Source organism: Anabrus simplex, chromosome 3, assembly GCF_040414725.1.
Source record: "Anabrus simplex isolate iqAnaSimp1 chromosome 3, ASM4041472v1, whole genome shotgun sequence".
Classification (NCBI taxonomy): Eukaryota; Metazoa; Arthropoda; class Insecta; order Orthoptera; family Tettigoniidae; genus Anabrus; species Anabrus simplex.
Window position 1 is genome coordinate 508,416,654 of NC_090267.1, and position 13,126 is coordinate 508,429,779.

The following is a 13,126-nucleotide window of genomic DNA, read 5'->3' on the forward strand; positions in this document are numbered from 1 at the left end:
ATAAGCAGAAACGCCTATCCCACAGCCATTAAAACCCCGACCTGTTCGGGAATCGAACCCGGCACTCTCTGAACTGAAGGCCTCAACGCTGACCATTCAGCCAAAGTGTATTTATGTATTTATTTCGCTGTTTAGTGTCCGAGAACATGTACGGCTCGCCTGCAGCCCGCCGTTTCAATTGATGCCCATGGGCGACCTGCACGTCTGGATTGTAAAAAAAAAAAATGAAATGGTGTATGGCCTTTAGTGCCAGGAGTATCCGAGGACATGTTTGGTTCGCCAGGATTTGACGACCGTAGGGGACCTGCGCGTCACAGTCCCCGTGCCAGTGAAATAAACCCCTGATGGTTAAAATTCCTGTCCCTGCCGAGAATCGATGCCGGGATACCTTTGACTGAAGGTCATTTAGCCATGGAACCGGACGTCTGAATTGTGACATGATAATGATGAGGTAGAGAGAGAGTAGTCTACTGCTGTCGGATAACACCAAGAGTGTGCTGAAGGCTTAACATCCCCATCCGACGGACGAATCACCATCAACAGCTCATATGACCTCACTTCATATGAAGTTCGGTGCTGATCGGGCTGGGGATTTTAATCTCCATTAGTTAATTATGATGGCTCCGGCATAATAATACAGAATTTGCGCAGGTCGCCTATAAGGCGTCAACTCGAAAGACGTGAACCAGGCCTCCCCGGACAACACACCCAACGATTCTTATTCTTATATTCCATATGCAAATTCGTTGTCCGGGTCTTTGGTGTAGTGGTTAGTGTGATTAGCTGCCATCCCCGGAAGACCGGATTCGATTTCCACCTCAGCCATCTTCGAAGTCGTTTTCCGCGTTTTCCCCATTTCTCTTTAAGGCAAATGGTACCTAACTTAAAGCCCTGGCCGCTTCCTTTTCTATCCCTTCCGATCCTCCCTCCCCCACCCCCACATCGCCCCTGTTCAGCATAGTGGGTGAGGCCGCCTGGGCAAGGTACTGGTCATCCTCCCCACTTGTATACCAGACCCAAAGTCTCACGCTCCAGGACACTGCCCTTGCGGTGGTAGACGTGGGATCCCTGGCTGAGTCCGAGGGAAAAACCGACTTGGAGAGTAAAAGGATTAAGAAAGAAAGATCTGTCTCAGTCTCATCCTTGGCAGCCAGTCCCTGCTATCAATGGTATAAAAATACTGCTCATAGGGTCGGTTGATGCGAGCATTTTACTGGATTTGGTAGAATGAAATGTAATAGCAACGTCTGGCTCGGCGAGGAAAACAACGGGAAACTATTTCACACCACATTTTCCTAGTATGCCTCTTCAGTGTCAGCCGGGCTATCCATAGCTGATGGCGGAGTTGTTGAGGATCAAAACAGCCTTCGAGCAGAATACCCAAAATGTAACATGAAATCTGCGGAAAAGTATGGACTCGTACTTAGTCTTTGGCCCGCCGTCAACTGATTAGACTCTTAAAGAGTCCACCAGGCGGGACTACGTTGTTGTTGTTGTTTCAGTCATCATTCCATAGACTGGTTTGATGCAGCCCTCCGTGCCACCCTAGCCTGTGCTAACCTTTTCATTTCTACATTACTGCATCATACACCTGCTCTAACATGCTTGCCATATTCATACCTTGGTCTACCCCTACGGTTCTTATCCTCTACACTTCCGTCAAAAACCAACTGCACAAGTCCTGGTTGTCTTAAGATGTGTCCTATCATTCTACGTCTTCTTCTCGTTAGATTTAGCCACAACGATCTCCTCTCACCAATTCGATTCAGAATGTCTTCATTCCTGATTCGTTCTGCTCTTCTCACTTTCAGCATTCTTCTGTAACACCACGTTTCAAAAGCTTCCATTCTCTTTCCTTCTGAGCGAGTTATCGTCTATGTTTCACTTCAATTCAATGCCACGGTCCAAATGAATGTCTTCAAAAACATCTTTATAATCCATATATCAATAATCGAAGAGAGAAAATTTCTTTCCTTAAGAATTGCCTCCCTTGCTTGTGCTAGCCTGCGTTTTTATGTCCTCCTTAATTCTGCCATCGTTAGTTATTTTACTACCAAAGTAACAATATTCGTCCACTTCCATTAAGACTTAATTTCCTGATCTAATATTTCCTGCATCACCTGATTTCGTACGACTGCACTCCATTACCTTTGGTTTGGACTTACTGTACTTATTTTCATCATGTACTCCTCATCCAAGTCTCCGCCCCAACCATTCAGCAACTTCTCCTCATCTTCTGAAGTCTCTGATAAAATAACAATATCTTCGGAAAATATCAGGGTTTTGATTTACTCTCATTGGATTGTGATTCCTTTTCCAAATTCCTCTTTGAGTTCCTTTTTTGCCTGATCTGTATCAATACTGAAAAGGAGGGGGGGACAAACTTCAGTCTTGTCTCACCCCTTTCTGGATTGCTGGTTCTTTTTCATAGGCCATGATTCGTATAACTTTCTTCTTCTTCTTCTTCTTCTTCTTCTTCTTCTTCTTCTTCTTCACAGTACCATATCAGGCCCCCCTGACGTTGGCGATCACTGTGGCGAATGCATTACGATCTCTTGTTAGATGGAAAAGTCTTTCAACACTGTTAATTCCAGTCCATTCTTTGATGTTTCCAAGCCATGATGTTCGCCTCCTCCCGACACCTCTTCGACCCTGTATTTTGCCTTGTACAAGCCACTGTAAGATGGGGTAACGGTCATTTCTAAGGATGTGGCCAAGGTAAGAGATCTTCCGGTGTTTTCATGTTTGAACGAGTTCCCGACTTGCTCTTGCCCTTCTGAGTACTTCTTGGTTCGTTAGTCGTGCAACCCACGAAATCCTGAGCATCCTACGGTGGATCCACATTTCAAAGCGTTCCAAGCATTTCACTGATAAGTTCTTCAGAGTTCATGTTTCCACACCATATAGCAAGGCTGACCATATATAGCACTTGACCATCCTCTGTCTAAGTTTTAAATTTAATTAGTCATTGCAAAAGAAAGATTTCATTTTTGTAAATATTCGTGCTATTGTTATCCTCTGTTTCACTTCTTTCTCAGAATCAAGTTGTTCAGTGACAATGGCACCCAGATATTTAAAAGTGGCTACTCTCTCAATCTGTTGGTTGTTTAGTTGTGAGATTGCCTCAGCATTGGCACGTCTGCTGAAGATCATGAACTTGGTCTTGTTTACATTTATTTTTAGTCCCATGTCCTCACTTACTGCACTAATATTGTTGAGCAGGAGTTGGAGACCTTCAAAATTGTCACACAAGATGACTGTATCATCCGCATATCTTATGTTGTTAGTTATGCCACCATTTACTTTTATTCCATATTGGTGAGTTTCTAAAGCTGTTTTGAAAATTTTATCCGAGTAAAGGTTGAATAACAATGGAGATAAAACACAACCTTGTCCAACTCCTCTTTGGATGGCTATCACGTTTGTGGTCTGATTTCCTATTCTGACAACGGCCTTTTGGCTCCAGTAACGATTTTCAATAATGCGGATATCTTTGCAGTCAACTCCTATATCCTTGAGGACTTCTACAAGTTTTGGATGGTGCACTCTGTCAAATGCCTTTTCAAAATTATTGAAACAAGCAAACACTTCTTGCTGTTGATCTAGACTGTTCTGAATTAGTATATTTAGCGCAAACAATGCTTCCTTTGTACCAAAAGAATTTATGAACCAAAACTGTGTTTCGTCGAGGTCTTGTTCACATTTAGTCTTGATACTGTTGTGTATTACATGAAGGAATACTTTAAGTGTGTGGCTCATGAGGCTTATTAACCTATAATCATTACACTTACATGCCTTTTGCTTCTTTGGCAACGTGATGAATGTAGATAACAGACAGTCAGATGGGATGTCTCCAGTATTATACACTGACTGACAGGGCAAATGCAACACCAAGAAGGAGTGGTCAGAACTTTATGCCAATTGCAGGGTAGACTGACGTCACTGAGGTATGCTCATGATGTGAAATGCGCCGCTGTGCTGCGCACGTAGCGAACGATAAATGGGACACGGCATTGGCGAATGGCCCACTTCGTACCGTGATTTCTCAGCCGACAGTCATTGTAGAACGTGTTGTCGTGTGCCACAGGACACGTGTATAGCTAAGAATGCCAGGCCGCCGTCAACGGAGGCATTTCCAGCAGACAGACGACTTTACGAGGGGTATGGTGATCGGGCTGAGAAGGGCAGGTTGGTCGCTTCGTCAAATCGCAGCCGATACCCATAGGGATGTGTCCACGGTGCAGCGCCTGTGGCGAAGATGGTTGGCGCAGGGACAGGTGGCACGTGCGAGGGGTCCAGGCGCAGCCCGAGTGACGTCAGCACGCGAGGATCGGCGCATCCGCCGCCAAGCGGTGGCAGCCCCGCACGCTACGTCAACCGCCATTCTTCAGCATGTGCAAGACACCCTGGCTGTTCCAATATCGACCAGAACAATTTCCCGTCGATTGGTTGAAGGAGGCCTGCACTCCCAGCGTCCGTTCAGAAGACTACCATTGTCTCCACAGCATAGACGTGCACGCCTGGCATGGTGCCGGGCTAGAGCGACTTGGATGAGGGAATGGCGGAATGTCGTGTTCTCCGATGAGTCACGCTTCTGTTCTGTCACTGATAGTCACCGCAGACGAGTGTGGCGTCGGCGTGGAGAAAGGTCAAATCCGGCAGTAACTGTGGAGCGCCCTACCGCTAGACAACGTGGCATCGTGGTTTGGGGCGCTATTGCGTATGATTCCACGTCACCTCTAGTGCGTATTCAAGGCACGTTAAATGCCCACCGCTACGTGCAGCATGTGCTGCGGCCGGTGGCACTCCCGTACCTTCAGGGGCTGCCCAATGCTCTGTTTCAGCAGGATAATGCCCGCCCACACACTGCTCGCATCTCCCAACAGGCTCTACGAGGTGTACAGATGCTTCCGTGGCCAGCGTACTCTCCGGATCTCTCACCAATCGAGCACGTGTGGGATCTCATTGGACGCCGTTTGCAAACTCTGCCCCAGCCTCGTACGGACGACCAACTGTGGCAAATGGTTGACAGAGAATGGAGAACCATCCCTCAGGACACCATCCGCACTCTTATTGACTCTGTACCTCGACGTGTTTCTGCGTGCATCGCCGCTCGCGGTGGTCCTACATCCTACTGAGTCGATGCCGTGCGCATTGTGTAACCTGCATATCGGTTTGAAATAAACATAAATTATTCATCCGTGCCGTCTCTGTTTTTTCCCCAACTTTCATCCTTTTCGAACCACTCCTCCTTGGTGTTGCATTGTCACTGTCAGTCAGTGTATATAGTACTGAACAACGTTACCAAGAACTGGATATTGTCTTCATCAATCATTTTAAGAAGTTCTACAGGGATGTTATCTGGACCTGGTGATCTCTTACTTTTTGAAACTTTCACAGCATATACCACTTCTGATTTAAGAATGTCAGGGCCTTCACAATTAGCTCATTGGTTAGTTTCCTCACCTCTCTCATCACAGAAAAGTTCCATCAGATAATTTTCCCAAGTATTTAAAACTTCTTCTTCATTAATAATAGGCCTGTCTGTGGCATCAACCAGTAAAGAAAGGTTACGTTTTCTGTACATGCCAGTTTCGATGTATATTGAACAGATCATGTTTAGACTGACATATCTTTATTTCCACACATTGTTCTTTCATCCAGTTCTCTTTCGCAGCACGTATTTCTTTCTCATGTGGCGTTGTAATTTTTTGTAATCTTCTGCATCATTTTTTACTAATCTTCGTTGTTCCATTAGTTCAAGAATATTATCTTTCATCCATTTCTTTTTATTCATTTGATGTATCTCTTGTTCTTTGTTTTGAAGAAGCAACTCTACCCGACTTTTAAACTGATTCCACAAATCATTTGCTGTTTCACAGTTATTGGTATTGATTTCTTTTAAATGCCTATTCAAATTCTGAGCAATTTTCTGCCGTGTTTCACAATTTGGTAGAATAGCGGTATTTAGTACCTTTCTTCTAGGCTTACACTTTATGATTTTCAGACGAACTCTTACATTAGCTATCAATGGATTATGATCCGAGGAAATATCTGCACCTGGATATGCTGCAACTCTTTTGATGGAATTTCTGAAACGCTTATTTATCAGAATGTAATCAATTTGGTTCCTTGTTGAGTCAGGATTCTGAGGATCTTCTTTAGGAGCTTTCCATGTGTATGAACGACGTTTTGGAAGTTTTAACCATGTATTGGTGAGAACCATTTGATGTTTTGCACAAAATTCATATAGCTTTTCTCCCCAGTTATTGCATTTACCAAGCCTAAATTCGCCTACCAAGTCGGAACGACGCCCTTGACCAATTTCTTGCATTGAAATCACCCATTATGACAGTTATTTCATCCTTCTTCAGGTCTTTAAGAACAGTTCCAAGTTGTTCATAGAATGTTTCTACTTCGTCCATCATACATTTTGTCCGCTGTTGATGCATATATCTGCAGGATGTTTAAGTGAAAAGGTGAGCACGAAAGTTGTAATAACATGATTCAATCAGAAATTGGTACAAAGTTGCTGACATACTTCGTAAGTTCAGAATTTATAAAGATTCCGACTCCATTTCTATGATCTTTATCATTATCTTCGCTACCAGAGTAATAGAATGTACCATCATCACGATGACATTTACCTGCACCAGGCCACCGAACTTCACTAATTCCCATTAACGGTGTTTTTCATCTAACCATTTCCTTGATAAGCTGCATAGAGACTCGTTCCAAGTCCCCATTCTTATTGCGGAATTCACTAATTTGATCCGGGAGATTCTTAGTACCCCTCGCCCATTTAAGGACTGCCCGGGATTTCTCGCCATTCTTATCACTGCAGACTGATCTCGATCACCTTCAGAATCTCAAACGGCTTGGCCCAATCATCAATATCAATATCAATATCAATAAAAAGGTGTATGAACGCCATGTACGATAGTTATTAACTCTAAAATTGTTTTATGTCCGCACCTCTCACACATATGCGGAGGGTAACCGCGGTTATTAGAAACCGACAGGTGACAGGTATGAAACTTGGCCTACCAACGGAGGCCCGCATATCAGGAGGTCCTTTCTTGACCGGAGCAGGTATGTCACTCTCGGATAAATTCAGCACTCCGATATGAATACAAATCTTTGACTTTGTCGGGAATGGAAGCCGGGACCTTGTTCGCTATCCCTAAAGCACGAGGCCTGCAACCATCCTAATTTCCACTTATTGGATGCAATTCTGACACATATCTGTACTACTGTGCGGCAACAATGTTTATAACAGATTTTGGTAGGGGAACACCAGGTGAGCAACATTATTCCAAGTGTCCGACTTCTTCCGTTCTTCCTCCCTCATTACTGTTAATATAGGATGGTTACCCGGTTGTATTTCCTCTTAAAACAGTAATCACCAGCACCGCCATCTTCACATCAAAACACTTTAGTCGAAACAGCCTTGTCCAATCCATCCGTCCGTTCTACTGGACCGATTTTCTTCATTGTTATTTTATTGTCACCGGAATGTAGTGAGACATTGATAGGTCTGTAAGTTCAGTCAACGTTGAGAAATCATAAAACCAAATCATTAAAAATGATCGCTCTAATAACTGCAGGCGAAGACTTGCCCTAGCACTACTTAGCGGGTTGCATAGAGTTATGGAGCAATATCGAAGAAGCTAAACGATTAAGCATCACGGCGACTAAAGGCAAACCTGAAATTTTACCCAAACTTGGTACTCATATGTCTTAATACTATTCGGCGAGAAATACCGTGGGAGTAAGACACGCCCAGCACCCCTGCGGTGCGAGTAACATGTAATAATAATAGAAAATGACCTATATTAGTGTCGGAGTCCAATATCAGCCTCCATCAGGGGGTGAGACATAAAATGTTCGAAATGACCGAGATCAGTAGTGAATTCACAGTTTTGGGGTTCTCTAGGCTGATTGGTGACGCTCCCAATGACAGTGCAGCGCGACGTCTAAATACATATTTTTATTATTTGAAAGCATCAGATTCTTCCCAGACAATCCGGGCTGCCATGAGGAAAATATTCCACGGGAATCAAAATAATGTGTACCTAAACTTTAAATTAATCAGACGACAATAACTCTAAAGCTACAAAATAATTCGTAAAATACGAGCAAGTGGATACACGGTTTGGGCCACTTAGCTGTAACCTTGCATTCGAGGGATAGTGGGTTCGAACCCCACTGTCGGTAGCTAGAAGGTAATTTTCCGCGGTTTCCTATTTTCAAAAGATGCAAATGATGGGACTGTACCTTAATTAACACTTGCGGTCGCTTCCTTCCTACTCCTGGCCCTTTCCTGTCCCATCGTCACCATAAGACCTATCCGTGGTACGACGTAAAACAAATTGTAGACACAAGTGTTCGCAAATTAACTGGTTAACGTCACAGTAAGGAAATCACTCCACACATAATTATGAGGTAATAAAAAAATCACGTCACTGAACGCCCTCTAAAGGGCCTTGGTCTGCCCAGCGAACGGTGCTCAGCCCGAAGTCCTGCAAATTACGAGGAAACGTGTGGTCAACACGACGCATCCTCGCGGCCGTTATTCTGGGCTTTCTAGACCGGGGCCGTCATCTCACCGTCACATAACTCCTCAATTGTAATCATGTCGGCTGAGTGTACCTCGAACTGCCTTCAGGTCGAGAGAAAAATCCCTGACCGGACCGGGAATAGAACCAGGGGCCTTTGGGCGAGAGGCAGGCACGCTACCCCTATAGCACGGGGCTGGGCAATTACGAGATAATACAAATGCTAAAAATAGGCGTTCAAAAAAAGTTCCTGGGCAGGGCGTGGCCTATTGTTAATGAATGCTCTGGAGCAGTACCACGGCTCCTCCAGTAGTCATCACCACCAGTAGTGTTAATAGAGGATGTACTGCCTCTTAAAGAAGTCACTTCTATTAATTTCCACTATTCTCTGTGTGCCATGGGGTTGGTAAAGCTAATTTCACTGATCTCTCTCTGTCTGGAGCTCCAAGAATTGAGTAAGCTCCGTGTGACCAGCCTGCATTCGGCCCTTCTCTGTTCTGGTAAGGGTTGGGGCGGGGTAACGAAAGGAATTTCTGTCTGTCGGTCATTATCTCCATTCCTCGTTATTCTGATGAGAAAGAAACTCCAATTTGTATTCCACTTAACATTCTTGATCTAGTTCCGCGCTATGGCGTGAGTTGAGTAGAATGTGATTTAATGCGAGATTTTCTACGGTGAGGTGGTGTAACCGTTAAGCTCTGAACATCCAGGTGGCCATGTCCAATGTCGTCTCGAGTCAATGATACACGTGACTGCTTAACAATCTGTCCGCGTTCGCAGAGGTCACCTTCTGCCGTGTCTAATAATAATAATAATAATAATAATAATAATAATCTTTTTCTACCACGTTTTTCACATCTGTGGAGTCGCAGGTACGAACTGTGTCGCACATCTGGGTATGACCCTGTGTTACGGCCGCATGCCCTTCCTGTCGCCAACCCTATATAGAGGGAAGTAATCACTATTGCATGTTTCTGTGGTGGTTGGTAGTGTGGTGTGTTGTCTGAATATTAAGAGGAGAATGTTGGGACAAGCACAAACACCCAGTCCCCGAACCAGAATAATTAATCACTGGGGATTAAAAAGCCCGACCCGCCCGGGAATCCATCCCAGGACTTTCTGGTGCGAAGGCCTCAGCGCTGAAAATTCAGGACAATAATAATAATAATAATAATAATAATAATAATAATAATAATAATAATAATAATAATAATAATAATAATAATAATAATAATAATAATAATAATAATAATGTTCGGCTCTATGTATGAATGATAAGCGTAACGGTCTTTGGTTGAGAGAGTCCTGGGTTAGATTACTGTACTGAGTGTAGATTTTAACGGGGTGTGGTTTTCTTGCCTGGCTCGGGGAATGGGTTGTTGTACTTGTCTTAGTACGCCTGTCTTCATTCTCACAGAAACACGTAGTAATGAATACATTGGTCCAGATAGGCTTGACGTCTGGTAGGGCATCGGACTGTATAACTAGGTTTAATTCACAGCATGTTCGAAGCCCACTGTCGGCAGCCGTAAAGATTATTTTCCGTGGTTTGCCATTTTCACACCAGGCAAATGCTGGGGCTGTACCTTAATTAAGGCTACGGCCGCTTGCTTCCCACTCCTAGCTCATCGTCGCCGTAAGACCTACCTGTGTCGGTGTACGCGTCCGCCTGCCACCCGGCGGCCCCGAGTTCTATTCCCGACGGGGTCAGGGGTTTTTCATTGTAATTGATTTATATCCCTAGCCTAGGGACTGCGTGTTTGTGTCCTCCTTAACGTTCCTTGCCTCACATTCTACACTTCCGTAATTCCACTTACACGCAGGTTCCTCTCAAATGGTGAAAATAGCGGCAAAATATATTCATAGATCGACGTCACGAACAAATATCATTTTTATTTTTAAAAATCTGTGTCGGTACGACGTAAAACAAATTGTAAAAACACAACAAACACAGTAAGTATTTGGGTGCAATAATTAGAGTCCGGTTTTTAATGTAATATCAAAGTGTGTAATGTGTACGTCAAAAGGTGGTAAATATCAGTGAAGTGAGTAATGTTCATATAATATGTGCGGTAGTGGTGTGCATGCTCTAAATTTACAAACAATCCGTATATTCCTTTCATTATGACTTGTGGTTAAGATATGAGACAAGAACATGGTTTTAAATACCTCCATATTTTTGACATAATCATCGTTGTTTTCTCTGATAATTTATATAGGTACTCTACAGCTTTCTAATTGTGACACTATTAAATAATTCAATTAAAGGCATAATCAAACTACTTCAAATATTAAAAATAATGCTATGCACTGTAAACCCCCGAGTTTATTACACAATGTATTGCTGTAGTTAATTTCCTATTGACCGAGCTCGATAACTGCAGTCGCTTAAGCCGCGTCCTTCCCACTCCTAGCCCTTTCCTGTCCCATCGTGGCCATAAGACCTATCTGAGTCGGTGCGACGTAAAGCAACTAGCAAAAAAACATCCTATTGCGCTCGTGCCCTGAAAAGTAAAGGATACAAAAGAAGTTAATATAGAACCTGTCGTTAAACCCCTAATAAGTAACACAAATAATTCGGTAACATTTTTATAGATGTGATGTTTTGGCAGTCATCTTGTAATCTGAGAAGTCACTGGAGCATATTTTAAAACATGAAACTAGCTCTTATTGTGATGGTAGAGAGCGCGAATAACCTCAATTTCATTTCAAAGCTGAGCGGAGTTTATTAGAAACTCTGACCAATGAAAGGCAACCAGATTCTGAGAAAGGATTAGTGCTGCTGCATTTCATAGACAGAGTTAGAAATCTCTCTTCAAAGCCAACTGTAGGAATTTAAATATATTCTATATGAGAAGAATTATTTTATTATGGTCAATAGAGTCTGAAATTTAAACGAGTTGACACGATTTTAATATTCTTTCTGAATAGCTATCTCGAAAGGTACAAAAATGATACATTCTTCACATAATATGCTATGTAAAGGGAAACACAGGTATGAGAACCACAATCCACCGACATTTTTCATTTTCAGGTGTCTACAAGTAAAGGAGTGGAATATATAATTACATACCTCAAAATATTAATCTTTCTTTCTTTCTTTCTTTCTTTCATTCTTTCTTTCTTTCTTTCTTTCTTTCTTAATCAGTTTACCCACCAGGGTTGGCTTTTCGCTCGGAATAAGCAAAGGATCCCATCTCTAAGGCCTCAAGGCCGTGTCCTGGACGGTGAGACTTCCGGTCGCGGAGATTCAACTGGGGCGAGGATCAGTACCTCGCCCAGGCGGCCTCACCTACTATGTTGAACAGGGGCCTTGTGGGGGATGGAACGATTGGAAGGGATAGACAACGGAAGGAAGCGGCCGTGGCCTTAAATTAGGTACCATCCCGGCATTTGTCTGTAGGAGAACTGGGAAACCACGGAAGACCACTTTGAGGATGGCTGAGGAGGGAATCGAAGCCTCTTATATTCATTTCACCTGTCGAGGCTGTGTGGACCCCGTTCCGGCCTTCGTACAACTTTTCGAATTTCGTGGATGAACCGGGAATCGAACCCGGACCTCTAAGGGTAGCAGCCAATCACACTAACCACTACACTACAGAGGCCGGCAATAATAATAATAATAATTATTTCCTACCTGATGTTCACTTCTCTTAGGTTTCTTTCCTATTTACATTAGTTTAGTGTTGGAAATGCAAATTTTTATATCATACTCCTTCCACTTATCTTCAAGCTGCAGGCTTTCAGCACAATCTGCCATTAAGACCAAGTCGTCTGCGTAGGCTGAGTTACGTACTACATTTTCAGCGAACTGAAACACTCCGTGCCACTTTGCAGCTTTCAGTAATTTATCCATGTACTCTATGGACAAGAAATCACTCTGTCGTCAATTATTACTGCGGCCCCATTGCCAATATTAATGTCTTTAAATTATTATAATATGTTTGTTTTCCTTTTGGTCATCTATGGACAACGTGTGACAATCTTTTGAATTATTTTTAGCCTTCTCTCCTTCACTCTCTGCCAATATCTTTTCATCCTATCTCCTACTTTCTTCTGTGTATGATTTCCCTTTCCTCGTTAGGGTCTCCCTAATCTCCTGGTAACCGCGGAACGGTGTCTAAATCGATTTCTGCCCATTACATTGTATCATCTTTCATATTCCCCGTCTTCAAGCCTACTTCTCGAAACATTTTCAGCTCTCGCTTCCTCAACATAAAAATACAAAGGTTCTCTTCGTCAGTCTGTTACTGTCCATCCTCAACAAGTGTCTATAGAACTGTATCCTTCTCTTCCTCATCAACTCAACTACTCTTTCTTTATTATATTTGACTCTCCTCTCCCATTTTTTACATTTGGCACTAGAATTTTTTTGACCACTTTCCTCGCATACCTTCAAGCACACATTCCCAATCATATCCTACCTTTCTGCTGATTACATGCACCTCTGGTTTAACAACAGAGTCTAGCTTTGCCTTTATGTTGTTCGTATTCTTTATCAGTTGAAATTCCATTTCCATTTTTCTCTCCCACTCTTTAATGGCATTCTTTTCTTTTGCATTTTTTCT